The sequence below is a fragment of the Schistocerca gregaria genome, chromosome 5 (genome assembly GCF_023897955.1).
Source record: "Schistocerca gregaria isolate iqSchGreg1 chromosome 5, iqSchGreg1.2, whole genome shotgun sequence".
Taxonomy (NCBI): Eukaryota; Metazoa; Arthropoda; class Insecta; order Orthoptera; family Acrididae; genus Schistocerca; species Schistocerca gregaria.
The window spans coordinates 381262236-381288965 of record NC_064924.1 but is presented as its reverse complement, the minus strand read 5'-3'; the positions used below and the strand labels follow the sequence as shown (position 1 = coordinate 381288965).

General features: G+C 43.7%; 1 protein-coding gene across 2 annotated transcripts in view; it reads right to left on the bottom strand.

The window, feature by feature from the left end:
- Positions 1 to 22800, bottom strand: part of LOC126272317 (cytochrome P450 6k1-like) — a 127837-nt gene extending 105037 nt beyond the window's left edge. The window contains exon 1 of one of the 2 annotated variants that reach the window (XM_049975100.1): positions 22315 to 22800. The gene's annotated coding sequence lies outside the window, so the exon portion shown is untranslated. The remainder of the gene's footprint in view (positions 1 to 22314) is intronic. The other variant, XM_049975101.1, reaches the window with a different exon arrangement.
- Between the last annotated feature and the right edge of the window lie 3930 nt (positions 22801 to 26730).

The window sequence follows — 26730 nt, the reverse complement described above, 5'->3', positions numbered from 1 at the left end:
AAGTCACTTTTTATACCGAGCATTTTTTGTGGTGTGGTAAAAAACAAATGTAGGACTATGAAATGTAGTTTCCAATGAATGGACTGTGTAAAGATTCTCTTTATGACAATTTTGATTTACAAATGTTGTGCAACGTTGATATTGATCAAAACCTGAAATGATACATGTCTTTAGATATTTGAAGCATAACACACGTTGTAATAGAGAGTACTTAATTCGAAACAACAAACATGCTGGATTGGCAGAAACCCTGGAAGATAGTTTCTAAATTCAAACCTTACAGATTCTTAATAAATGCAATATTCCAGAATTCGAAACCAGAACAGCTGTTAGCATGAGTGACATGAAAGTAGATATCTTAGGTGTTGCGAAACAACTCAAATCACTTAAGAAAGGTAAGTCTTCCGGTCCAGATGGTGTACCAATCAGGTTCCTTTCAGAGTATGCAGACACAATAGCGCCTTTCTTAGCAATCATATACAACCGCTGACTTGACGAAAGGTCAGTTCCTAAAGTCTGGAAAGTAGCACAGGTCACACCAATATGCAAGAAAGGGAATAGGAGTAACCCACTGAATTACAGACCGATATCACTGATCTCAATTTGCAATAAGATTTTGGAGCGTATACTGTACTCTAACATTATGAATCACCAACTGCGACATAATCGCGTATACAAACAGTGACCCAATACCGTCAAATGTTTTTTATTCCAGTCTCTGATCACAATATCAATTCTTTAGACGACGTCCGGTTTCAGTCCGTAATGACCATCCTCAGATTATATTTATATGTTTTGACGATGCCATTATGGCCTTATCACATTAGGACATGATCAAAAAGATCTGAGGATGGTCATTACGAACTGAAACCGGTCATCGTCTAAAGAATTGATTTGTGATCAGAGACTGGAATGGTTCAAATGGCACTGAGCACAATGGGACTTAACTTCTGAGGTCATCAGTGCCCTAGAACGTATAGCTACTTAAACCTAACTAACCTAAGGACATCACGCACATCCATGCCCGAGGCAGGATTCGAACCTGCGACCGTCGCGGTCACGCGGTTCCAGACTGTAGCGCCTAGAACCGCTCGGCCACCCCGGCCGGCTCAGAGACTGGAATAAAAAATATACTATGAATCACCTTGAGGTGGTGGTTTTGGGGTAGGAGACCAGACAGCGAGGTCATCGGTCTCATCGGATTAGGGACGGATGGGGAAGGAAGTCGGCCGTGCCCTTTGAAAGGAACCATCTCGGCATTTGCCTGTACTATGAATCACCTTGAAGAAAATGACTTATTGATACATAACGAACACGGATTCAGGAAATATCGTTCTTGTGCAACATAGCTACCTCTTTATTCCCTTGAAGTAATGAATGCTGTCGACAAGGGATCTCAGATCTATTCCGTATTCCTAGATTTCCAGAAGGCTTTTGATATCGTTCCTCACAAGCGACTATTATTCAAATTGCGTTGTGTGACTGGACTCGTGATTTTCTCTCAGAGAGGTCACAGCTCGTAGTGACAGACGGTAAATCATCGAGTAGAACAGAAGTGATATCTGGCGTTCCGCAAGGAAGTGTCACAGGCCCCCTGCTGTTCCTGATTTACACGAATGATCTCTATGGTAATCTGAACAGCCCCCTTAGATTGTTTGCAGATGACGCTGTAATTTACCGTCTAGTAAAATCATCAGAAGATCAATTCTAAGTACAAAATGATCTAGAGAGAATTTCTGTATGGTGCAAAAAGTGGCAATTGGCACTAAACAAAGAAAAGGGTGAGGTCATCCACATGCTTACTAAAAGAAATCCGATAAATTTCGGGTATACGATTAATCGCCCAAATCTAAGGGCTGTCAATTCTACTAAATACCTAGGAATTGCAATTACTAGCAACTTAAATTGGAAAGACTACATAGATAATATTGTGGGGAAGGCGAAACAAAGACTGCGCTTTGTTGGCAGAACGCTTAGAAGATGCGACAAACCCGCTAAAGAGACAGCCTACGTTACACTTGTCCGTCCTCTACTGGAATATTGCTGCGCGGTGTGGGATCCTTACCAGGTAGGATTGACGGATGACACCGAAAAAGTGCAAAGAAGGGCAGCTCGTTTCGTATTATCGCTCAATAAGGGTGAGAGTGTCACTGACATGATACGCGATTTGGGGTGGTAGTCACTACTGATACAAAGGCGGTTTTCTTTGCAGAGAGATCTATTTACAAACTTCCGAATGCGAAAATATTTTTTTGACACCCACCTACGTAGGGAGAAATGATCATCATAATCAAATTAGAAAAATAAGAGCTCGAACGGAAAGATTTAGGTGTTCATTTTTACCACGTGCGCCATTCCAGAGTGGAATGGTAGAGAAGTAGTATGAAAATGGTTCGATGAACCCTTTGCCAGGCACTTAAGTGTGAACTGCAGAGTAACCATGTAGATGTAGATGTAGAAAACTCACTGTTAATTAAAAACAGCTGACTTAGTACAGTGAAAAGTAAGCTGGTGGATCCTATGCTGCTGAAGTCATTCGTGGTCAGACGGTAGTGAAGAGCTGTGTGAGGCTGGCTTTGTTGGCAGTACAAGTATGCATAGGTGGAAGACCTGCGCCACAGGGAGGCACCGTCGGGGCTAGCGACTTCTGGAGCCATCGATACTTCGGTATTCTTCGAGATATCAGAAAAGTTACTAGTAGTTAACTCTCCTTTTCACTACTGGGACTCGGTCGGCCCTACAGTTATCAGTAATGTAGTTACATACGGCTGCCACTCAGATTACTTTATAAGTTGATACATCACCATTAAAATTGTGATAGCCCAACACAGATGGGTAGTTAACAGAGAATAGTCGAACTGCTGATATTCGTATACGCGATGATTCGTGGTTTTGTTGCTGCCATCTTCAAAGTTTGCAGAATACCCGTAATTTCTTATTTAAAAAGTTATGAGCTGGGTTTTTACCAACAGTTCTCAAAAGGACGAAACCTTATTTCACTGATAATAAATTATGTGATAGTGGCTGCCGAGAATTCTTCCGATTTGTATGGCCGTGATCGATGGAACTCTTTTATCCCTGACGTTTCGTCTAAAGTTACGTTGGACGTCTTCGGCAGCTGAAACATCCGGTCGTGAAAGCCTTCATTGTACCTGACAGTGACCAGAGGAAAGGTAGTGTTTCTGCAGCCTGAGAACGGAAGTGAGGAAACATGACAAGTAAGTGGATCCAAGCGATACCTACTGACCAGCATACTACATTAATAGTGACAGTTCACATGTCTCAACTGCCTTTTTTGAAGAAACTAATCCTACTGTGATGTGTAAATTTGTTGTGCTACTGTTCAGTAGGTTCACCTTTTTTGAGGAGTGAAAGTTGCTTTCACGCATTGATGTATTGTGCAAGTGTGGTGCTCAGTTTTCGCTACAGGATGTGGAAATCATTATTCTTTCATGTACTCATGACGAAAAATTCGAGTGTTAAACCGAAGTCGACTGCAAGAAAAAGTAAAGTTTGTTGGCTTTCAGTAATTGTTAGTTTATGAGCAAACATTTTGAAGAAACTGTTACAAAAAATATTGGCAGTAGAAGTTTTTGCTCCAATCAACTGTCGTCTGCGTGGAGAGCGTTTCAAACGGTCCAGTAGGGGAAGGGGCGGGTGCCCTTTTCAAGCCGTCCTTTGATGAAGCCAGATATGCAGACCAATCGCCACGAAACTTTAACATCTTTTATCACAAGCTGCCACATTGTACCGAATAAAACAGTGACTCGAATATAGATTAAACTTACAGAAAGCTTATTCTTAACATCTTATCGGTGGCACTTACATAAGTATAAATGATATGACGCGATACCTGTTGAAAGAGAACAAAATTAAAAACAAGACCAATGGTCGAGATCATCGTTATTATCAGGAAGCGTCGGGGACAATATGGTTGCATTTGGCTTCGTGTCATTGTTTTCTTATAGGAGGGGTATAGTGTTACAAGGGTTCTAGAAGGGCAAGAATATTCGATATCACCAAAACTCTTCACATGTGTCCTAGGGGATGTTGGCAGGTACATGAACTGGAGAAAGAAAGAAAAAATATGTGTTAATGGAAGAAGCCTGAATCATCTTTGTTTTGTCAACCAGCTCATGCTGTTTGGCACTTGTGCAAATGAATTTCAAAACATACCAATGAGCTCAATATAGTAAGTTCTAAAGTGCTGCTGAAACTCAATTACCACAAGATTTTAAAAAGTATAATTAACACATTCAAAAGGAAACTATACAAATTACTAACGAAATCATAGAAATAGGTTTTTCTGGCATTCAGGGTAACAGAAGACGACTGGGTGGACAGCAAGAGATAAAACAAAAAAGGAAAAACAGCCTGGAACGATTTTGGTAGACCAAGTATGGCTTTGCGATTTAGGCGCAAAATCACATTTACAGTGAGCGTGTCTTACCAGTTTTGCCTTATGGGAGTGAGACATGGACATTCAGTCCGAAAAGCCCGTAATACTGAACGATTCTCAGTGATTAGTGGAAATATTACAGAAAGGAACTAATACACTCCTGGAAATTGAAATAAGAACACCGTGAATTCATTGTCCCAGGAAGGGGAAACTTTATTGACACATTCCTGGGGTCAGATACATCACATGATCACACTGACATAACCACAGGCACATAGACACAGGCAACAGAGCATGCACAATGTCGGCACTAGTACAGTGTATATCCACCTTTCGCAGCAATGCAGGCTGCTATTCTCCCATGGAGACGATCGTAGAGATGCTGGATGTAGTCCTGTGGAACGGCTTGCCATGCCATTTCCACCTGGCGCCTCAGTTGGACCAGCGTTCGAGCTGGACGTGCAGGCCGCGTGAGACGACGCTTCATCCAGTCCCAAACATGCTCAATGGGGGACAGATCCGGAGATCTTGCTGGCCAGGGTAGTTGACTTACACCTTCTAGAGCACGTTGGGTGGCACGGGATACATGCGGACGTGCATTGTCCTGTTGGAACAGCAAGTTCCCTTGCCAGTCTAGGAATGGTAGAACGATGGGTTCGATGACGGTTTGGATGTACCGTGCACTATTCAGTGTCCCCTCGACGATCACCAGAGGTGTACGGCCAGTGTAGGAGATCGCTCCCCACACCATGATGCCGGGTTTTGGCCCTGTGTGCCTCGGTCGTATGCAGTCCTGATTGTGGCGCTCACCTGCACGGTGCCAAAAACGCATACGACCATCATTGGCACCAAGGCAGAAGCGACTCTCATCGCTGAAAACGACCTGTCTCCATTCGTCCCTCCACTCACGCCTGTCGCGACACCACTGGAGGCGGGCTGCACGATGTTGGGGCGTGAGCGGAAGACGGCCTAACGGTGTGCGGGACCGTAGCCCAGCTACATGGAGACGGTTGCGAATGGTGCTCGCCGATACCCCAGGAGCAACAGTGTCCCTAATTTGCTGGGAAGTGGCGGTGCGGTCCCCTACGTCACTGCGTAGGATCCTACGGTCTTGGCGTGCGTCCGTGCGTCGCTGCGTCGCTGCGGTCCGGTCCCAGGTCGACGGGTACGTGCACCTTCCGCCGACCACTGGCGACAACATCGATGTACTGTGGAGACCTCACGCCCCACGTGTTGAGCAATTCGGCGGTACGTCCACCCGGCCTCCCGCATGCCCACTATACGCCCTCGCTCAAAGTCCGTCAACTGCACATACGGTTCACGTCCACGCTGTCGCGGCATGCTACCAGTGTTAAAGACTGCGATGGAGCTCCGTATGCCACGGCAAACTGGCTGACACTGACGGCGGCGGTCTACAAATGCTGCGCAGCTAGCGCCATTCGACGGCCAACACCGCGGTTCCTGGTGTGTCCGCTGTGCCGTGCGTGTGATCATTGCTTGTACAGCCCTCTCGCAGTGTCCGGAGCAAGTATGGTGGGTCTGACACACCGGTGTCAATGTGTTCTTTTTTCCATTTCCAGGAGTGTAGATGAGACAGGAAGATAAATAAATCGATGATGCAACAAAGTGGAGTAAAGGACGTAACCGTGACAGTAAAGAAAATGAAACAGAGCTTCGTACGCGAATGGATGGCAGATAGATGTTCTTTTACTCAATTCTAAGTGAAAACATAAGACGGGTAAGACATCACAATGGTAGGTGGGTGGTGGATACAGAAATGTATAGGAGTAGTATGGATGCATAGAACTGTAGACTGTAATACATTAAGTCTTTAGAAGGCTTTTATGCAGCAGTGGATATTAAGCAGCTTGTAATAAATGGAAATACGAATGCAAATGGAATAAATTCAAATTAATTTTGGAATTATGCACGATTCCCTACAAAATAATCACACTGCCTATTTGAGTGGGCACAGACTGCGGCTAAGCCCTTGGCAAGTAGGGGGAGGGGGTATTGACCACGTGACAGAATTGGTGACTCTTGCAAGCATGTGTGGTTGGTGTGGTGTCACGAATCTATCTCCTGCTAGTCTCATGTGGCGTCATGAGGCCGTGGGCTGGCAGCAGACAGCTGTTGTTTTGATGTACCCAAATGGTGCATATGGCTCTGAGCACTATGGGACTTAACATTTGAAGTCATCAGTCCCCTAGAACTTAGAACTACTTAAACCTAACTATCCTAAAGACATCACACACATCCATGCCCGAGGCAGGATTCGAACCTACGACCGTAGCAGTCGTGCGGTTTCGGACTGAAGCGCCTAGGCTCCTCGGTTACCGCGGCCGGTGTTTTGATGTGCCGCAGCATTTGGGGCGACGCTAGAGCAGCTCCCCCTTTCTAATTCCGTGTTTATTGCTATCCTGGTAAACCGCCGCCTAGCGGTTGACATAGCTCTATTTTACTCGCCGAAGCGACCACTTGTCAGCTCCCAGTACGTAAGCAGGGTTTTTGTCTTCCGTAATTAGACTTAAGAAGCGCTGTCCATTTGGAAGCTGAGGTCAGACAAAGGTAACACAGTTGGTCGCTTAGAGATTCAGGCACTAGACGGTAGAAAAGGGCGCCAGTTGTGCAATAGAAAATGAAGATGTTACAAAGTAACAATATACATGAAAATGACGGCAGGGACTAGTCTTAAAACTGAGTGTACAATAGACTGACATTCTTCCAGAACACAAAATCAGAATGCTCCATGCGAAACAGCACACGAATCACTTACCACGCCACATGAGAATGTTCTGAAAGGATCACCAGTGCGACTCTCCAATCACATGAGAATGAACTCCCGAAGGTCTCAGAATCAGGACGTTCTTCCAAACATCTGCAAATCAGAGTCCCACAGCATGGTATCTGAATGATCACCGAATGACTTCCAAAAGGATAGAATGACTTCGGATGTTAACTCACCATGTACACAGACTGTTTCTGCTCCGCAGTTTGGTTTCCTTCGCCGCCGTTCCCCTTCCTCCTCCCCCCCCTCCCAATTATCCTACACCCCACTCTCTGCTTCAGGGTATTTAATTTCCCATTATATCGCCTTATCATTGGACGGATCTGTCCGCAGTGTCATTCAATGAATGGGTGAGAACGATGGCCAGTATATATTTTTTTTCTTTTTCAGTCATCAGTCTTCTGACTGATTTGATGCGGCTCCACACGAATTCTTCTTCTGTGCCAACCTCTTCACATTAGAGTAGTACTGGCAACTTACACGCTGTCATTTATTTGCGGGATGTATTTCAATCTCTGCCGTCCCTCACAGTTTTTACTTTCTACAGCTCCCTCTAGTACCACGGAGGTTATTCCCTAATTCTTCAATCCATGTCCTATCATTCACTTCCTTCTTTCATTACCGCTTTCGCGGAGAACTTCTCATTCCTTATCTTATCAGTACACCTCAGACGCTTCGATTGTCTTGTTTTCTGGGTTTTCCCACAATCCATGTTTCATTACCAAACAATGCTGTGCTCAGAGGCACGTTCTGAGCAATTTCTTCAGCAGATTAAGGCCTCTATTTGCGTGTAATAGATTTCTACTGGCCAGAAAGGGCGAAAGACTGCATCTCTGTCTTGCACCCCTTTTAATCCGAGAGCTTCCTTCTTGGTCTTCCAGCCTTACTGTTCCCTCTTGGTTCTTGTACATAATGTTCATCATTCGTCTTTTTCTGTAGTTTACTCCTACTTGTCTCAGAATTTCGAATATCTTGCACCACTTTACATTGTGAAATGCCTTTTCTAGTTCCGCAAACCCTTTTGAGAGTTGATTTTTTTTAGTCTTCTTTCCACTATCATGCGGCAAGTCAGAACTGCCTCTCTGGTGTCTTTACTTTTCCTAAAGCCGTTTGATCCTTAATTTTTCTTTCCATTTTTTTTTCAGCATATTGCATGGATAAGATGCTAAGCTGATTGCGCGATAGTTTTCGTATCTGTCTGTCCTTACTACCTTCCGAATTGTGTGCACGATATTTTTTCCAAAGTATGATGGTACGTCACTAGTTTCATAGATTCTACACACCGTTTTTAAAAAACGTTTGTTTCCATTTCCCTCCAATGATTTTAGAAATTCCGATGGAATTTCATATTTTCACCATCTTCTCTTCTGAAGTAACTAATTGTATTTTCTTATACATCATAGACACTGTTCTGAAACGTTACTAAAGGCCTATTAGTTCCGCTGATTTGTACATAGTTTGCATGGAATAGGAACACTCAGAAAACGTAGAACACATTGATGTATGATATGTCAGAGCCATCTTCAAATGCTGTATTGAAAGCCTGTATGACGTATTTCATTTTGTTTTCATTGTAAGGAGAAGAAATGTGTTGTTTTACTGATTTGTTACTCATTCTTCCATAATTGCCATCCCGATGAATCATTCTACAATTAAAAATTTAGCTCTCGAAATCACAGATTCACATGAAAAATGGATCTAGCTAATTTCGTTGGATCCCTGTGTCCCACTCACTAATTTTCAAAATCGGTCAGCTTAAACTTTTTTGGTAACGGAAGTGTATTGTTTATCAAAAAGGACGACAGTTTTCGACCTTTTATTTTTAAAATATACGCAAAATGAATTTTAACCATGAAAGGGTTAAGTCTTCCAAGATATTTTAAATTCTGACTCTGTTACCGAATCTATGTATTCCTTATCTACCCCAGTTTCTTCTTCTATCAAGACATCAGACACCTCTTCCTCCTCATAGAGGTCTTCAGTGTACTCTTTCCACCTATCCGCTTTTTCCTCTAAGTTTTCCAGTGGAGTTCCCACTGCTTTCTTAATGTTACCAACCTTGGTTTTAATTTCACCGAAAAGTCAGTCCTTCCTCCGACCATTTCTTTTTCGATTTCTTCACATTTATCCTGCAGTCACTTCACACTGGGTGCCCTGCAAATCCTATTTATTTCATTGCTTTATGTTGCTGTACTTCCGTCTTTCCCTGAACATTTTCGTACTTCATTCTTACGTCGATCGACTGAAATAATTCTTCTGCTATCGTAGGTTTCTTCAGATTTAAGTACCCATGTTTCTCTTTCCATCTATGCTTGCTCTTCTTAGAGATGTCCCCTCAACTTCAACGAACAGACACTGTGGTATTCCGTATTTCTGTAGACCACAACAACAACCTCTATCGTAAAAACTGAACACTTACAGGATCATTTTGTTGTCCGTACGTTAGTCTGTCTGTATGTCTGTTCGACTGTTAATAACCCTTTTTCTCAGGAACGAGTATAGGTATCAACATAAAATTTATGTCACGTACTGAGGTTTACGGTCGCTTAGCGGTGCGAAAAAACTAAGCCTCTACGACAGTGGTCGTCAAACTCTTTTGTTCGGGGGTCAATATTGACAATTCAGGCGGCACCTGGGCTGCATATGTGCCGATCTTATTGTTAATTGGTAACCTACATACAGTGTGTTTCAAAAATGACCGGTATATTTGAAACGGCAATAAAAACTAAACGAGCAGCGATAGAAATACACCGTTTGTTGCAATATGCTTGGGACAACAGTACATTTTCAGGCGGACAAACTTTCGAAATTACAGTAGTTACAATTTTCAACAACAGATGGCGCTGCAAGTGATGTGAAAGATATAGAAGACAACGCAGTCTGTGGGTGCGCCATTCTGTACGTCGTCTTTCTGCTGTAAGCGTGTGCTGTTCACAACGTGCAAGTGTGCTGTGGACAACATGGTTTATTCCTTAGAACAGAGGATTTCTCTGGTGTTGGAATTCCACAGCCTAGAACACAGTGTTGTTGCAACAAGACGAAGTTTTCAACGGAGGTTTAATGTAACCGAAGGACCGAAAAGCGATACAATAAAGGATCTGTTTGAAAAATTTCAACGGACTGGGAACGTGACGGATGAACGTGCTGGAAAGGTAGGGCGACCTCGTACGGCAACCACAGAGGGCAACGCGCAGCTAGTGTAGCAGGTGATCCAACAGCGGCCTCGGGTTTCTGTTCGCCGTGTTGCAGCTGCGGTCCAGATGACGCCAACGTCCACGTATCGTCTCATGCGCCAGAGTTTACACCTCTATCCATACAAAATTCAAACGCGGCAACCCCTCAGCGCCGCTACCATTGCTGCACGAGACACATTCGCTAACGATATAGCGCACAGGATTGATGACGGCGATATGCATGTGGGCAACATTTGGTTTACTGACGAAGCTTATTTTTTGCTGGACGGCTTCGTCAATAAACAGAACTGGCGCATATGGGGAACCGAAAAGCGCCATGTTGCAGTCCCATCGTCCCTGCATCCTCAAAAAGTACTAGTCTGGGCCGCCATTTCTTCCAAAGGAATCATTGGCCCATTTTTCAGAACCGAAACGATTACTGCATCACGCTATCTGGGCATTCTTCGTGAATTTGTCGCGGTACAAACTGCCTTAGACGACACTGCGAACACCTCGTGGTTTATGCAAGATGGTGCCCAGCCACGTCGCACGGCCGACGTCTTTAATTTCCTGAATGAATATTTCGATGATCGTGTGATTGCTTTGGGCTATCCGAAACATACAGGAGGCGGCGTGGATTGGCCTCCCTATTCGCCAGACATGAACCCCTGTGACTTCTTTCTGTGGGGACACTTGAAAGACCAGGTGTACCGCCAGAATCCAGAAACAATTGAACAGCTGAAGCAGTACATCTCATCTGCATGTGAAGCCATTCCGCCAGACACGTTGTCAAAGGTTTCGGGTAATTTAAATCAGAGACTACGCCATATTATTGCTACCCATGGTGGATATGTGGAAAATATCGTACTATAGAGTTTCCCAGACCGCAGCGCCATCTGTTGTTGAAAACTGTAACTACTGTAATTTCGAAAGTTTGTCCGCCTGAAAATATACTGTTGTCCCAAGCATATTGCAACAAACGGTGTAGTTCTATCGCTGCTCGTTTAGTTTTTATTGCCGTTTCAAATATACCAGTCATTTTTGAAGCACCCTGTAGGTTAGTACGTTATGAGCCCACATTAGACTAATTATAGTAAGGCTGCGATAAGTTGGCCGCCGGCCCCCAAGTACTAATCGTTAAAATTCAGCACCATTAGGAACACTTCATGTTGACTGTCCTCTTTTTCAAATTACTGCTATACTCAGCGACGCCATGGTTATTGCCTGACGAAGTGGTGTGTTGTCTGTCTGAGCGGATAATTAATTGATTAATAACAGTAACTGGACTTAACATTTAAATCCATTAGACAATATGAGACACGATCACAAATTTTTATTCTGCTCATTGCGTTGATTTGCAACAGCCTTAATTTAATTTCATATTCATTGATAGAAATAAATACTGCATTTAAGCACGTCCGTGTCTATAATGCGAATTCACGAATCCATGTTACTTCCGTTTGAAATTAATGTCACACCAGCTGATCGGCGCGAGGCACACACGCCCCGCACTGAAAAACAAAGAAGAAAACATTTCGCCTGCCACGACCCCTTAGCTCGCAACGACATATCTATCTGCTCCTGCAACCCAGTTTCGCCCCTGAGGTGATGGGACTACTTTTCGTGCCCCTAGTGTAATTCCTCCAGTACATTTTTGGGGTGACGAAGGCGTAAGATACAGCTAACAGTCGCGAATGGTTAGTATTTATCCTTTACCGGTTTCAGATAAACATAAGTTAACTTTCTTCAGAAGCGATTAACCTTTAACATCTGCCAGAATCGAAATGTATCTTCCGAATGGGTAAAGAATAAGTGCTTACCACTTGCAGCCGTTGGCTGTGCCTAACACGCTCGCCGAATAAAACTGTTGTGTAGTTGCTGAAAATGATCAGCCATGTTTGTGATTGTAAAATCCTCCAGTATAGGAAGTAAGAATATTAAATTGCCGTGCCCCGTTTTCACAGCAATTAGATTTTTGGTGACATATTCACCTGATTCGGATGTTGGAGCTGACTGGAATAATCAATTCAACAACAGGGATTTATCACTGACGGAATTTCACAGAATGACCAACTGAATGTATACGAACGAAGAAAACAACATAAAGTGCTGCTGCCCAAATTTTCAATGAACTAACAGAAAGTGTCTACGTGCCTGTTTAGTTGAGCCCATTCTCCGTCATCCCTGCGAAAATAAAGTTTACTCGTCTTGCATAACCTTTTATTCTTGTCACTTGACAGGTGCACGTGAAGAATGCAGGAAAGAATGAAAGTCATTAGTAATTTAGTCACCATCAAAAACATGATTTCGAACTACTTCCATGCACTATCAGTTACCCGTATCGTTAAAAAATAATGGTACATTATTCAAATGGACACACAAACTTTATTCCAATGTTATTAAACTCAGACTACCAAAATAACAAAAAGCCGATGAGCCCCTCCATTTCCGATAGCCTTCACATGCCAAAGGCTGTAAAAAAAAAAGCTACAGTTCTTAAAACTGGGCTTTTATTCATTTTAACTGCATATCGAACTTATGTGTAAAAGTAAAGATGTTAGTAATGTGACTTGTATTTTACTTTGTGGGTATTTTGTCTATATATGCGTTGTTTGTACTGCGTGCATTCCTAAGAGTCTTTTAAATGACTGGCAAATCGATGACTACACTCCTGGAAATGGAAAAAAGAACACATTGACACCGGTGTGTCAGACCCACCATACTTGCTCCGGACACTGCGAGAGGGCTGTACAAGCAATGATCACACGCACGGCACAGCGGACACACCAGGAACCGCGGTGTTGGCCGTCGAATGGCGCTAGCTGTGCAGCATTTGTGCACCGCCGCCGTCAGTGTCAGCCAGTTTGCCGTGGCATACCGAGCTCCATCGCAGTCTTTAACACTGGTAGCATGCCGCGACAGCGTGGACGTGAACCGTATGTGCAGTTGACGGACTTTGAGCGAGGGCGTATAGTGGGCATGCGGGAGGCCGGGTGGACGTACCGCCGAATTGCTCAACACGTGGGGCGTGAGGTCTCCACAGTACATCGATGTTGTCGCCAGTGGTCGGCGGAAGGTGCACGTACCCGTCGACCTGGGACCGGACCGCAGCGACGCAGCGACGCACGGACGCACGCCAAGACCGTAGGATCCTACGCAGTGACGTAGGGGACCGCACCGCCACTTCCCAGCAAATTAGGGACACTGTTGCTCCTGGGGTATCGGCGAGCACCATTCGCAACCGTCTCCATGTAGCTGGGCTACGGTCCCGCACACCGTTAGGCCGTCTTCCGCTCACGCCCCAACATCGTGCAGCCCGCCTCCAGTGGTGTCGCGACAGGCGTGAATGGAGGGACGAACGGAGACGTGTCGTCTTCAGCGATGAGAGTCGCTTCTGCCTTGGTGCCAATGATGGTCGTATGCGTGTTTGGCGCCGTGCAGGTGAGCGCCACAATCAGGACTGCATACGACCGAGGCACACAGGGCCAACACCCGGCATCATGGTGTGGGGAGCGATCTCCTACACAGGCCGTACACCTCTGGTGATCGTCAGGGGACACTGAATAGTGCACGGTACATACAAACCGTCATCGAACCCATCGTTCTACCATTCCTGGACCGGCAAGGGAACTTGCTGTTCCAACAGGACAATGCACGTCCGCATGTATCCCGTGCCACCCAACGTGCTCTAGAAGGTGTAAGTCAACTACCCTGGCCAGCAAGATCTCCGGATCTGTCCCCCATTGAGCATGTTTGGGACTGGATGAAGCGTCGTCTCACGCGGTCTGCACGTCCAGCACGAACGCTGGTCCAACTGAGGCGCCAGGTGGAAATGGCATGGCAAGCCGTTCCACAGGACTACATCCAGCATCTCTACGATCGTCTCCATGGGAGAATAGCAGCCTGCATTGCTGCGAAAGGTGTATATACACTGTACTAGTGCCGACATTGTGCATGCTCTGTTGCCTGTGTCTATGTGCCTGTGGTTCTGTCAGTGTGATCATGTGATGTATCTGACCCCAGGAATGTGTCAATAAAGTTTCCCCTTCCTGGGACAATGAATTCACGGTGTTCTTATTTCAATTTCCAGGAGTGTATATTTGTTTTTCAAGCAGTTCATTTTCGAAAACGAAACTTCAGGAAGGTAGATTGAAAGTAACAGTTTTAAAATAAACTGTGGTCAGTCTTGTAAACTTTTATAATTGCTAGGCTCTCATCTGCAAAATTCAGTTTACTTCTGCTTTTCACGATGTCCTATAAGTTCAACTTTATGCTGTACGTCCTGTTGAAAGTTCGATTACTTCATTTACTGATAAGTTAAATGACACCTAAATTGACAAAATAATTTGAGATCGTAGTCTTCTACATGCTAAGAGTAGGCTTTTATAATTTATTGCAAATATTGTTTCAAATAAAACGCCGTGTCATGGTACATACTTTCAGCGATATTGGAGCATATAAACAGTTGAAAAATTAGACAAATCATTTATTTCAAGTTCATTTATATACAGTTGCAAGTTGGCTTCATATGCAGATATTTTATTAGTCATATGCCCAGTTATCTTGTTTGGTCCTAGCAATTCCAATTTGCTTTTTTTGAATTTTTGTGTAACATTGGACAGAAAAGCTGCAAGTGCTCATCATTTTTATTGCTGTGTTGTAAGAACAAAATAATTTCAGGTTTCAAACTGCCAGGCCGGTCCTGCACTTCTCCTTTACGTAGCCCTCTGACAGTAGTATGCAGGACATAATTACCGTAACAAGCTTGCAATTCGTTCAGTAGTTCTTTAAATTTTCGTTGATTACGTTCGCGTACATGAATGAAAATTACAGCGCTTTTGACGGTTTTCATAACATCTTTCAATCAAAACGTTTTGTGTGACCTCATCATTTGTGCAGTAGCCCACAAATAATTGAAAACTGAGCGGTCGGAGTTGTATCTGTACTGCAATCACATGCTAGACTAAAGTATTTACATAGTTTTCAGTTTGCAGCTGCAGCGACAATAGATAGCAGGTGCCTATTATAAAATGGTACTATCAGTATGTTTGGTGTTTGATAGTGACACTGCCACTACATGTTTGACATTCATTTTGCGATAAGTTGTACTTCGATTCCTCCAACACTTACGCTTCCACGAAACCAATATGAGATCGCCACCTCCTCCCCCACATCCAGGTTCCGGGTACGCCCTTGGTATGTAACAAAGATTGCTGACAGGGGAAACTTACCATTGCACTCCTCTCACGTTTAGTGGTAAGATGGCCCAGTGGATACCCCCGTCAAAAACTGAACACAGCTCAAGCATGGAAACAGAAAGGAGGTGTACTGAACTGTCAAAAAAAGCAAGATAGAAACAGTGAACGGTCCAAGGACAAGAAGTGCAATGAACACCCGGCTGAAACAGCACCTGCGTCGTGGTTAAGTGGTCATGGTGTTGGACTGCCACTAAAACGAGCTGTGTTCGAACCTCTCTCTTACCATTTATTTATTATTCACAACATTATGAACTGCTCATCCGGTCATTGAAGTGATTGTTCTCTTTATGTAGTCTTGGCAGTTGTCATAATGTACATTGTTTATAGAATATGAGTCATGTGGTGGGAGAACGTTACCGTCGCAAGCAAAAGTGTTAAACAGTGAGAGAAGGCGACATACCTCATAGACAGAAACGAAAACAACAAGCAAAAGGATGTGAACTACGTTACAACAAAAGAATTCAAGAGTCAAGCCTTCCAAAACGGAGCGCAACTTCAAAAACGTTAAAAACATGTGTTTTGACAGATCACAGAGAAACATTGTGACTGTGAAACTTGCGTTCATTTGATGCAGCTTATGTAACAAACTATTAAGTTTTCATAAATTCTTTGGGAGTGATCACATTCACATTCATACGAACACCTCTATCGGGCGAAGCATACCTCATTCTCTTACTAGTCATACAGATTAGATGCGTCGACAAGATTGGTTGACTGGATGACTGATTTGGGGAAGGGGACCAAACAGCTAAATGCAGGAGGATCTGCAGCGAATTGACGCATGGTGCACGGAATGGCAATTGAATCTCAATGTAGACAAGTGTAATGTGATGCGAATACATAGAAAGATAGGTCCCTTATCATTTAGCTACAAAATAGCAGGTCAGCAACTGGAAGCAGTTAATTCCATAAATTATCTGGGAGTACTCATTAGGAGTGATTTAAAATGGAATGATCATATAAAGTTGATCGTCGGTAAAGCAGATGCCAGACTGAGATTCATTGGAAGAATCCTAAGGAAATGCAATCCGACAACAAAGGAAGTAGGTTACAGTACGCTTGTTCGCCCAATGCTTGAATACTGCTCAGCAGTGTGGGATCCGCACCAGGTAGGGTTGATAGAAGAGATAGAGAAGATCCAACGGAGAGCAGCGTGCTTCGTTACAGGATCATTTAGTAATTGCGAAAGCGTTACGGAGATGATAGATAAACTCCAGTGGAAGACTCTGCAGGAGAGACGCTCAGTAGCTCGGTACGGGCTTTTGTTAAAGTTTCGAGAACATACCTTCACCGAAGAGTCAAGCAATATATTGCTCCCTCCTACGTATATCTCGCGAAGAGACCATGAGGATAAAATCAGAGAGATTAGAGCCCACACAGAAGCATACCGACAATCCTTCATTCCACGTACAATACGAGACTGGAATAGAAGGGAGAACCAATAGAGGTACTCAGGGTACCCTCCGCCACACACCGTCAGGTGGCTTGCGGAGTATGAATGTAGATGTAGATGTAGATCATCGGTCCCATGGGGTAGGAATTCGGCCGTGCCCTTTCAAAGGAACCATCCCGGAATTTGGCTGAAGCGATACAAGGAAATCACGGAAAACCTAAATGAGGATGACAAGACACTCGTCTGAACCGTCGTCCTCCTGAAATCGAATCCAGTGTGCGTCGGTAAGATGGTTCAAATGGCTCTGAGCACTATGAGACTTAACTTCTTAGGTCGTCAGTCCCCCAGAACTTAGAACTACTTAAACCTAAGGACATCACACACATCCATGTCCGTGGCAGAATTCGAACCTGCGACCGTGGCGGTCGCGCGGTTCCAGACTGTAGCGCATAGAATTGCTGGGCCACTCCGGCCGTCGGTAAGAGATTCCTATCATATGAGACACGTACTGTCACTAATGCCATGTCTGACTCACCAGACGTGTTTTCCGGTGAAGGATTCGCCTTGTCATCATACGTTTGCGGCTCCCATCCGAAAGACACTTCCTGTCGGCTGCTAATAGTGTAGTTGTGCACAGTCAACTTTCATTATAGGTCCCTACCTTACACCTCGCTGCTGAAAACGGACGTTACACCACGATGAAGACACAAATTTGAATAAAGTGAACAGTGGAGAAAAACGCACGAAGGATATTTCATCACGGATCGTTTCCTTCGCAGTCCAACACCGTAAACATTTGATCACGACGCCATGTATTTTCCTCGCTGTTCTATATTGCACTTCTTGTTCTCGGACCGTTCACTGTTTCTATTTTGCTTTTATTTCGAAGTTCAGTACACTTTCTTCCTGTTTTCACGCTTGATATGTGTTCATTTTGTGACGAGCTGACCACAGCGCCCTCTTATCACCAAATCTGAGGGGAGTGCGATGGGAAGTTTCCCTTGTGAGGAGTAAGCCGTGATGAAGAAATACTTCACAAACGAAACAACTAGTAAAGCTATTCGAAAAACTAACAGTTCTTAAACGGTGAAGTAAAAGAGAGGGACAGGAGTATGAACAGTTGTTCTTCTCGTTTACTGTATCAGGGTTGGGTTGTTTTGAGGAAGGCGACCAGACAGCGAGGTCATCGGTCTCATCGGATTTGGGAAGGACGGGGAAGAAAGTCGACGGTACCCTTTCAAAGGAACCATCCCGGTATTTTCCTGGAGCGATTTAGGGAAATCGCGGAAAACCTAAATCAGGATGGCCGGAAGCGAGATTGAACCGTCGTCCTCCCGAATGCGAGTCCAATGTCTAACCACTACGCCACCTCGGTCCACTGTCTCAGGGGCAGATTGGAAGACCAAAGTGATTTTCCACGAACAATACGAGACTGGAATAGAAGGGAGAACGGATAGAGGTACTCAGGGTACCCTCCGCCACACACCGTCAGGTGGCTTGCGGAGTATGGATGTAGATGTAGATTACTCTACCACTACACGTTTCCCCCGTCTATGAATGCACAAAAACATCTCGGGTAGGAATATAAACTTTAACAATCAAATGGTATTACATGGGAGACAATATTTAATAATGTATTCCAGAGTATACATTAACAGATAGCTTGCGTCCGACTTAGGAGCGTTTCGACTACGTTGATAAATGTGGTTTAATACATCCTTAGCGTGCTATGGAAAGGAATCTGCTCTAGTTCTAAAGCTGTTTCGTGATTACATACATATCTTTAATAAATCTGTTTTCCCTATATCACTGTGACGTTTTTGTTGATATAACAAAATTATAAATGATACTCCCACAATACACATGAATTGCACCGTTACTTCGTTCTCAAGGTTTACTCCAGATACTCTCGTAACATTATTCTTTCTCGAAGAGATATGTGAGCAGGATGTTGTCATAATCACACGAGAGAGTTGTTTGTAGAATCTTCACCGTATCTTTGCTTAGCTCGCTTTATCTACCGTCTTAGCGTTCGCAATGCTCTTCCTACATAATTTGCAGTCTTCTCTTTACATTCGTCTATCGTTATTAGAATATAGTATTAGTGCGTACAACCTGCTGGAGCTCAAAAAATAGTCTCGTTAGTGGACTATAAACACAAATAAACTAGCGATGATTCCTTTTTGTCTTGAATTCTGGTGCTTATTTATCTATTTGTAATTTCAGCATAACAAATCTCAGTTCGTCGTTTTCAATGACTATTAAACTACGGTATTTATGAAATTATCTTTACCAAATAAAAATTTTTAATGCAAAATACTGTCCGTGCCTAAACAACTGTTTTCATTACACAATTAAACCATGCCGACCAGTTTCGTTTCTTTTGTAATCATCTTCATATCACTCAAATCACTCAGTCATCATGCAATGACATGCATTCCTGCTATGTTATGGCGAGTTACATTAATAAAAATTGCATATAATGGGTATTTGATGCAATATTTTGTAATGCAGCTTGCAATTTTTCTTCTTTATTACCGTCTGCTTGCGAGATTTTTATTTACAACCCTGTTCATCACGATGAGGTTTTTAACTACATGCTGTCATAATCTTGTTGGCCCATAATACGCATGGATATTGTATAACTACAGCTAATGATCGTGTTTTTCAATGCTTATTCGCTGCTTTTAAAGGTTCTATACCTCAATCGGTGAAAACAGAACCCTTATGTGGTCGCTTTGTTGTTCGTCTATCTGTTTGTCTGTCTGTCCGACTGTTCAAAACCCTTTATCACAGGAGTGGGTTGACGTATCAAGTTGAAATTATTATCACATATCAAGTTCTGCGGTCTCTTGCCCATGGAAGTCAATGCAATCAAATGATATGGTCATTTATGCCACGTATTTTGACAATCGCCAACTCATTCATCAAAACCTAAGGGTACTTCCCATTGTCCTAGCATCGTGATATTTGTCAAGAACCAAGGTTCCAAACTACAAAAAAGGAGAAAAATCCGAAAACTGTTAATTTGTAATTACGTTACACGAAAAAAATTTTGTCATTTGTTATCAGAGTACCTGTCTGCCTGCCCGTCTGTTAAGAACCCTTTTCCTCAGGAATGCGTAGACGTATCAACTTACAATTTGTGTCACATACTAAGGTCTACGGTCCCTTAGCGATATATTAAAAATTTGCTTCTAAGACGATGCTATCAAAAGATATAGCCATTTGAGTCACATATTTTGATACGCGCAAACTCACTCATCAAAACCTACGGGATATTTCACGTTGACGTAGGATGGTGATGTTTGGCAAGAAGCAAGGTTTCACCATAGAACCAAAAGAAAAAAATCCCAAAACTGTTAATTTGTAGTTATATTGTACGAAAAAATTATAACTTTTGTCGCTTGTTATCCGACTTCAAACTTGAAATTAAAACATTCTCGTAAGTCTTGGAAGCCCGGGGCCCGATAACTTTTCAGTAGAAATGCCCATAAGAGGCAAAAATCGACGAGATTCTCGATTCCCGGAATGCATGAACTGTCTGTATACATTATTAAGTTTGTACGGAACGCTCAATGCGCGAGTTGTACAGGTTAAGTTTTTACGATTTGAGCAATCTGGAGGTGGGTATAGAAAAGTAACCGAAACTAGTCATCGAGCTTTAATTAAATAGCGAAAATTGCGATTAAGAGATTAAAAGTTTCTGTACGTTAAAAAATTTCATCTTTTAGGTTTGCAGCTCTTGTATTTCTTCCGTGTTTGCAGTTACGTTATGGGTTACAGGTTCCGCATTTTTTGCAAAACACTGTTTTTTCTTGTTGCCCAAACATGTTTCAACACCTCTGTGCCATCATCAGTGGGTTTTGTTTACTGGACAACTGTAAACTTGATTTACCCAACAAAATCAAGCCTAAAGACAATTTTTGTTCGTTACTCCTCTTACCTTGATTTTACGCTATATGGTTCTGCAGAACCATCTGTATGGTGTCCTGCAATGACAGCTTCTCATCTGCATACCAAACGACGTAAACGTGAATTTTATCAGCGTGTTATTCTATCGCTATATTTTTAAAAGACGTGATTTTGTGAGTGATAACAAATACGTACACAAAACATGTTTCCACACCAAAATTACGTTTAAAAAAATTAAGATATTGGATAACTCTCTGACAAAATTCACATTTGCATCGTTTAGTTTACAGATGACAAGGTATCAGTGCAGGACACTATACAGATGGTTCTGAAAAACCATATAACGTAAAATCAAGGTCAGAGCAGTAACGAACAAAAACTGTTCAAATGGTTCAAATTACTCTGAGCACTATGGGACTTAACTTCTGAGGTCATCAGTCCCCTAGAACTTAGAACTACTTAAACCTAACTAACCGAAGGACATCACACACATACATGCCCAAGGCAGGATTCGAACCTATGACCGTAGCGGTCGCGAGGTTCCAGACTATAGCGCCTAGAACCGTTCGGCCACCCCGGCCGGCAAAAAAAACTGTCGGCTGCATTTTGTTAGATAAATTACAACCTAAAATATGTTCATTTTTACAGTTGTCCAGTAAACAATACCCACTTGTTTGGGTAACAACAAAAAAGAGTGTTTTGTGAAGCAGGACTTATATCCCATAACAGGAAAAATTATTTAACAAATTACATTAAACCACTGTCTCATTTCTAACAGCGCCAGGGTTCTCCAGCGATTCGCTTTATTTAAACATTAGTCACTTTCTGTTCAAATACAGAACTATTTTTTTTCCTCTCTACGAATGGTAGTGGCGAAGGCTGTAGCCAGTTTCCTTATAATTTCGCGGAGAGTGCGGTAACGTCAGAATGTAAAATAAAATCCAGCATTTCGCCTTCTGCTGTAGGTAGACATCATGAGGTTAAGTAATTGCAGCTGGATTTTACTTTCTGTCATCACGCCGTCATATGCAGAGAGGATTTTTATTGATATTATTTTCCACATTTTTTAAGGGCTAAATACACTTTTCTCTTTGCCCACGCGCATCTGCGGAGCGAGACTCAACAACGTCGTCGTCTTAAAATACAGTGTCACCGTCTTAAAGCTGCACTACTTGGTTCCGAGGCTGCAATCGCAGAGCATCGGAGGCGAGTAAAGACAAAGACTGGTGGCGTTAGCAGCTACGCAGGCAAATACAAACAGGGTAATGTAAGCACGATGATAAGGAAATCGTCGAACAGTATGCCAATAGGTCGCGCTCTCATATAACGCGCACACACAGTGGGAAATTAATTAATAAATGAGGACATGGGCAGTGTGCAGTACTCACCTGCAGGCGTGGCCGCCGGTACTGGCGGTATCAGCTGCGCTGCTGATACGGCTAATCAGTCCCGGGAGCCGGCCACGGGCTGCTCTCACGTCACACGCGCTGCGTGACACCGGGGAACGCTGCGCGCCGCCTTCCGGCAGTGTCTGACACAGCTCGAGGCACTCGCGTGGCGTTAACTGCCACCGCGACAAACCGACGTTTTACAGCTGCTGCTTCAGTTTCTTTCTACACTACTCGCCAATAAAATTGCTACACCACGAAGATGACGTGCTACAGACGCAAAATTTAACCGACAGGAAGAAGATGCTGTGATAGGCAAATAATTAGCTTTTCAGTGCATTCACACAAGGTTGGCGCCGGTGGCGACACCTACAACGTGCTGACATGAGGAAAGTTTCCAACCGATTTCTCATACACAAACAGCAGCTGACCGGCGTTGGCTGGTGAAACGCTGTTGTGATGCCTCGTGTAAGGAGGAGAAATGCGCACCATCACGTTTCCAACTTTGATAAAGGTCGGATTGTAGCCTATCGCGATTGCGGTTTATCGTATCGCGACATTGCTGCTCGCGTTGGTCGAAATCCAAAGACTAGCATAATATGAAATCGGTGGGTTCAGGAGTGTAATACGGAACGCCGTGCTGGATCCCAACGGCATCGTATCACTAGCAGTCAACATGACAAGCATCTTATTCGCATGGCTGTAACGGGTCGTGCATCCACGTCTCGATCCCTGAGTCAACAGATGGGGACGTTTCCAAGAAAGCAACAATCTGTACGAACAGTACGACGACGTTTGCAGCAGCATGGACTATCAGCTCGGAGACCATGGCTGCGGTTACCTTTGACGCTGCATCACAGACAGGAGCGCCTGCGATGGTGTACTCAACGACGAACCTGGGTGCACGAATGGCAAACCATCCTTTTTTTCGGATGAATCCAGGTTCTGGTTACAGCATCATCATGGTCTCATCCGTGTTCGGCGACATCGCGGTGAACGCACATTGGAAGCGTGTATTCGTCATCGCCATACTGGCGTATCACCCGGCGTGATGGTACGGGGTGCCATTGGTTACACGTGTCGATCACCTCTTGTTCGCATTAACGGCACTTTGAACAGTGGACCTTACATTTCAGATGTGTTACGACCCGTGGCTCTAACCTTCATTCGATCCCTGCGAAACCCAACATTTCAGCAGGATAATCCACGACCGCATGTTGCAGGTCCTGTACGGGCCTTTTGGATACAGAAAATGTTCGACTGCTGCCCTGGCCAGCACATTCTCCAGATCTCTCACCAATTGAAAACGTCTGGTCAATGGTGGCCGAGCAACTGGCTCGTCACAACACGCCAGTCACTACTCTTGGTGAACTGTGGTATCGTGTTGAAGCTGCATGGGCAGCTGTACCTGTACACGCCATCCAAGCTCTGCTTGGCTCAATGGCCAGGCGTACCAAGGCCGTTATTACGGCCAGAGACGGTTGCTCCGGGTACTGATTTCTCAGGATCTATGCACCCAAATTGCGTGAAAATGTAATCACATGTCAGTTCTAGTATAATATACTTGTCCAATGAATACCCGTTTATAATCTGCATTTCTTCTTGGTGTAGCAATTTTAATAGCCAGTAGTGTACATCTATAACCCCACTGGTGAGCTAAAACAATGTGACACCACTGCACACCTCGAGACTCAATGCTGCTTACTGGCGTTGCGTGAACGTGGCGCGATAAGGAAAGTACACTGCATCAAAAGTATCCGGACGCCCCATGGAACGCGGATTTGACCGCTAGATGTCACGAGAGGCGGACCCGGCTGTATAAAAGCGGGTGGGGAGTACTGTGTTGTCAGTAGAAAAGCAGTAACAGCAGAATAGTACACAGAAGAATGAAAAGAAAATTCAGAATAAGTTAGATGACGATGAATTTGGTTTTAGGAAAGGTAAAGGAAACAAGACTACAGAAAAACCAAGGGAGGTTCATAGAAGATGAAGACCTGGAAAAAAATTTCCACAATGTCAGATGATGCAAGATGTTCGAAATTCTGAAAAAAATAGGAGTAAGCTCTACGGAAAGTCGGGTAAAATACAGTATCTACAAGAACCGAGAGGGGTCAGTGCTCGGATTAAAAAGGATCTAAGATAGAAATGCAATTATCCACCTCTATTGTTCAATCAATATATCGAAGAAGAGATAACGGAAATATGAGAGAGGTTCAAGAGTGGAATCAAAATTCAAGGTGAAAGGATATTAGTCATAAGATTCGTTGATGACATTGCTACCCTTAGTGAAACTGAAGAAGAATTACGAGATCTGTTGAATGGAATGACCAGTTCAAATGTGTGTGAAAGCTTATGGGACTTAACTGCTAAGGTCTTCAGTCCCTAAGCTTACACACTACTTAACCTAAATTATCCTAAGGACAAACATACACACCTATGCCAGAGGGAGGGCTAGAACCTCCGCCGGGACCAGCCGCACAGTCCATGACTGCAGCGACCTAGACCGCTCGGCTAATCCCGCGCGGCTGAAATGAGCAGTCTAATGAGTACAGAATATGGAGTCAGAGTAAATCGAAGGAAGAAGAAAGTAATGAAAAATAGCAGGAGTAAGAACAGCGAGAAACTTACCATGAGCATTAGTGATTACGAAGGCAACAAATAACCCATGATGGACGGAGTAAGGAAGACATTAAAAATTACACTAGCACTGGTAAAATGGCATTCCTGCCCAAGAGAAATCTACTAGTATCAAACATAGGCCGTAATTTGAGGAAGAAATTTATGAGACTCTACGTTTGGAGCACAGCAGTGTATGGTAGTGAGACAAGGACTGAAAAAAAGAGAATCGTAGAAGAAATTTACGAGAATCTATGTTTGGAGCACAGCATTGTATGGTGGTGAGACAAGGACTGAAAGAAAGAGAATCGTGGCATTTGAGATGTGAAGATTACCTGGACTGATAAGGTAAGGAATGAGGGAGTTCTACCTGGCGAGGAAAGGAATATACGGAAAAACTGACAAGAAGAAGCGACAGGATGGTACGACGTCTCTTATGACATCAGGGAATAACTTCCATCGCACTAGAGGGAAACGTACAGGGTGAAAGCTGTGGAGAAAAACAGAGATTGAGATACGTCTAGCAAATAACTGAGGATGTAGATCGCAAGGATTAACCAGTTAGGAGACTGATGACTCAAAAAGAACTGCAGAGTGGGTTGGTCTGAAGATCTCAGTGATTTCGAACATCGACTAGTCACTGGATATCACCTGAGTAATAAAGCCACCAGGCACTTTTCAACCCTTCAAGAGATGCCCAAGCTGAGTGCTGGTGACGAGATTTCGAAATGGAAACGCGAAGGAACAAAGACAGATAAATAAAGACCAGGCAGTCCTCATGTTCCGATGGACAGGGAAGATCGAACTTAGTGGAAAGTGGTTGTAAAAAATTGGTGAAATCAGCAGATGGAATCATTTGCAAGTTCCGAAGTGCTACGAGCAGACACAGCTAGCTCAACGACTGTTCGTTGGGATCACAGTAGCCTAGCAGCTGCTCTTAAGCTACACGTTTCTGTAGTCAGGGCTAAGCGAAGCATGACTTGATGTAAACAACGACGCCACTGGACAGTCGATGATTAAGAACGAGTCAGTTGGAGTTATGAGTTACCCTATAACCTTTGACAATACAATGGAATGGTTTGGGTTTGGCGAATGACTGGAGAACGTTACCTGCCATCATGTCAGTGCAGAGGGAATTAAAAAAGAGGCGGTGTCACGGTATGTGAGCTTCTTTGTGGCTATGGTGTGGCTTGTTCGGAGACGCTGATGGTTTATTATAACAATACACTTTGTCATAAAGCAGCTTCAGTGAGGCAAAGGCTTACGAACAGTTACATTCCTGAAGTGGATTGGCTTGCCAAGAGTCCCGATCTGAATCCAATGGAACACCTTTGAGGTATTTTGTAAGTCCATCCTTGTGACTGGAGGTCTGGGGAACTACGGCCGTTGACTATTGTAAGAAAATGAAACACCTACAGTTGTCTTATGTCATTTATTGTGTAGCTACCAATTTCGGCGAAGCTCCGAAACTGGTAGCTGCACGGTATATGACATCATAATGACGGCTGTAGGTGTTTCGTTTTCTTACAACCGTTGGGGTAAGTTAGAACATCGACTTCACTCCAGGTCTCAGCGTACACTACTATCCTCTCTGGTTTTGGCTCTTGAGGAAGAATGAGCTGCCATCCCTCTGCAGACCTTATCGTAAGTGTCCCTAGCAGAGCTGAAGACATCATAAATGTGATCTAATAGGGTTCGGATACTTTTGATCAGTTAATGTAATTAAGCGGAGCAGAGACTGATTGCGAATCATTCTAGCAACGGTACGGGCTTCAGATGGTGAAATTCACTGACATAAGG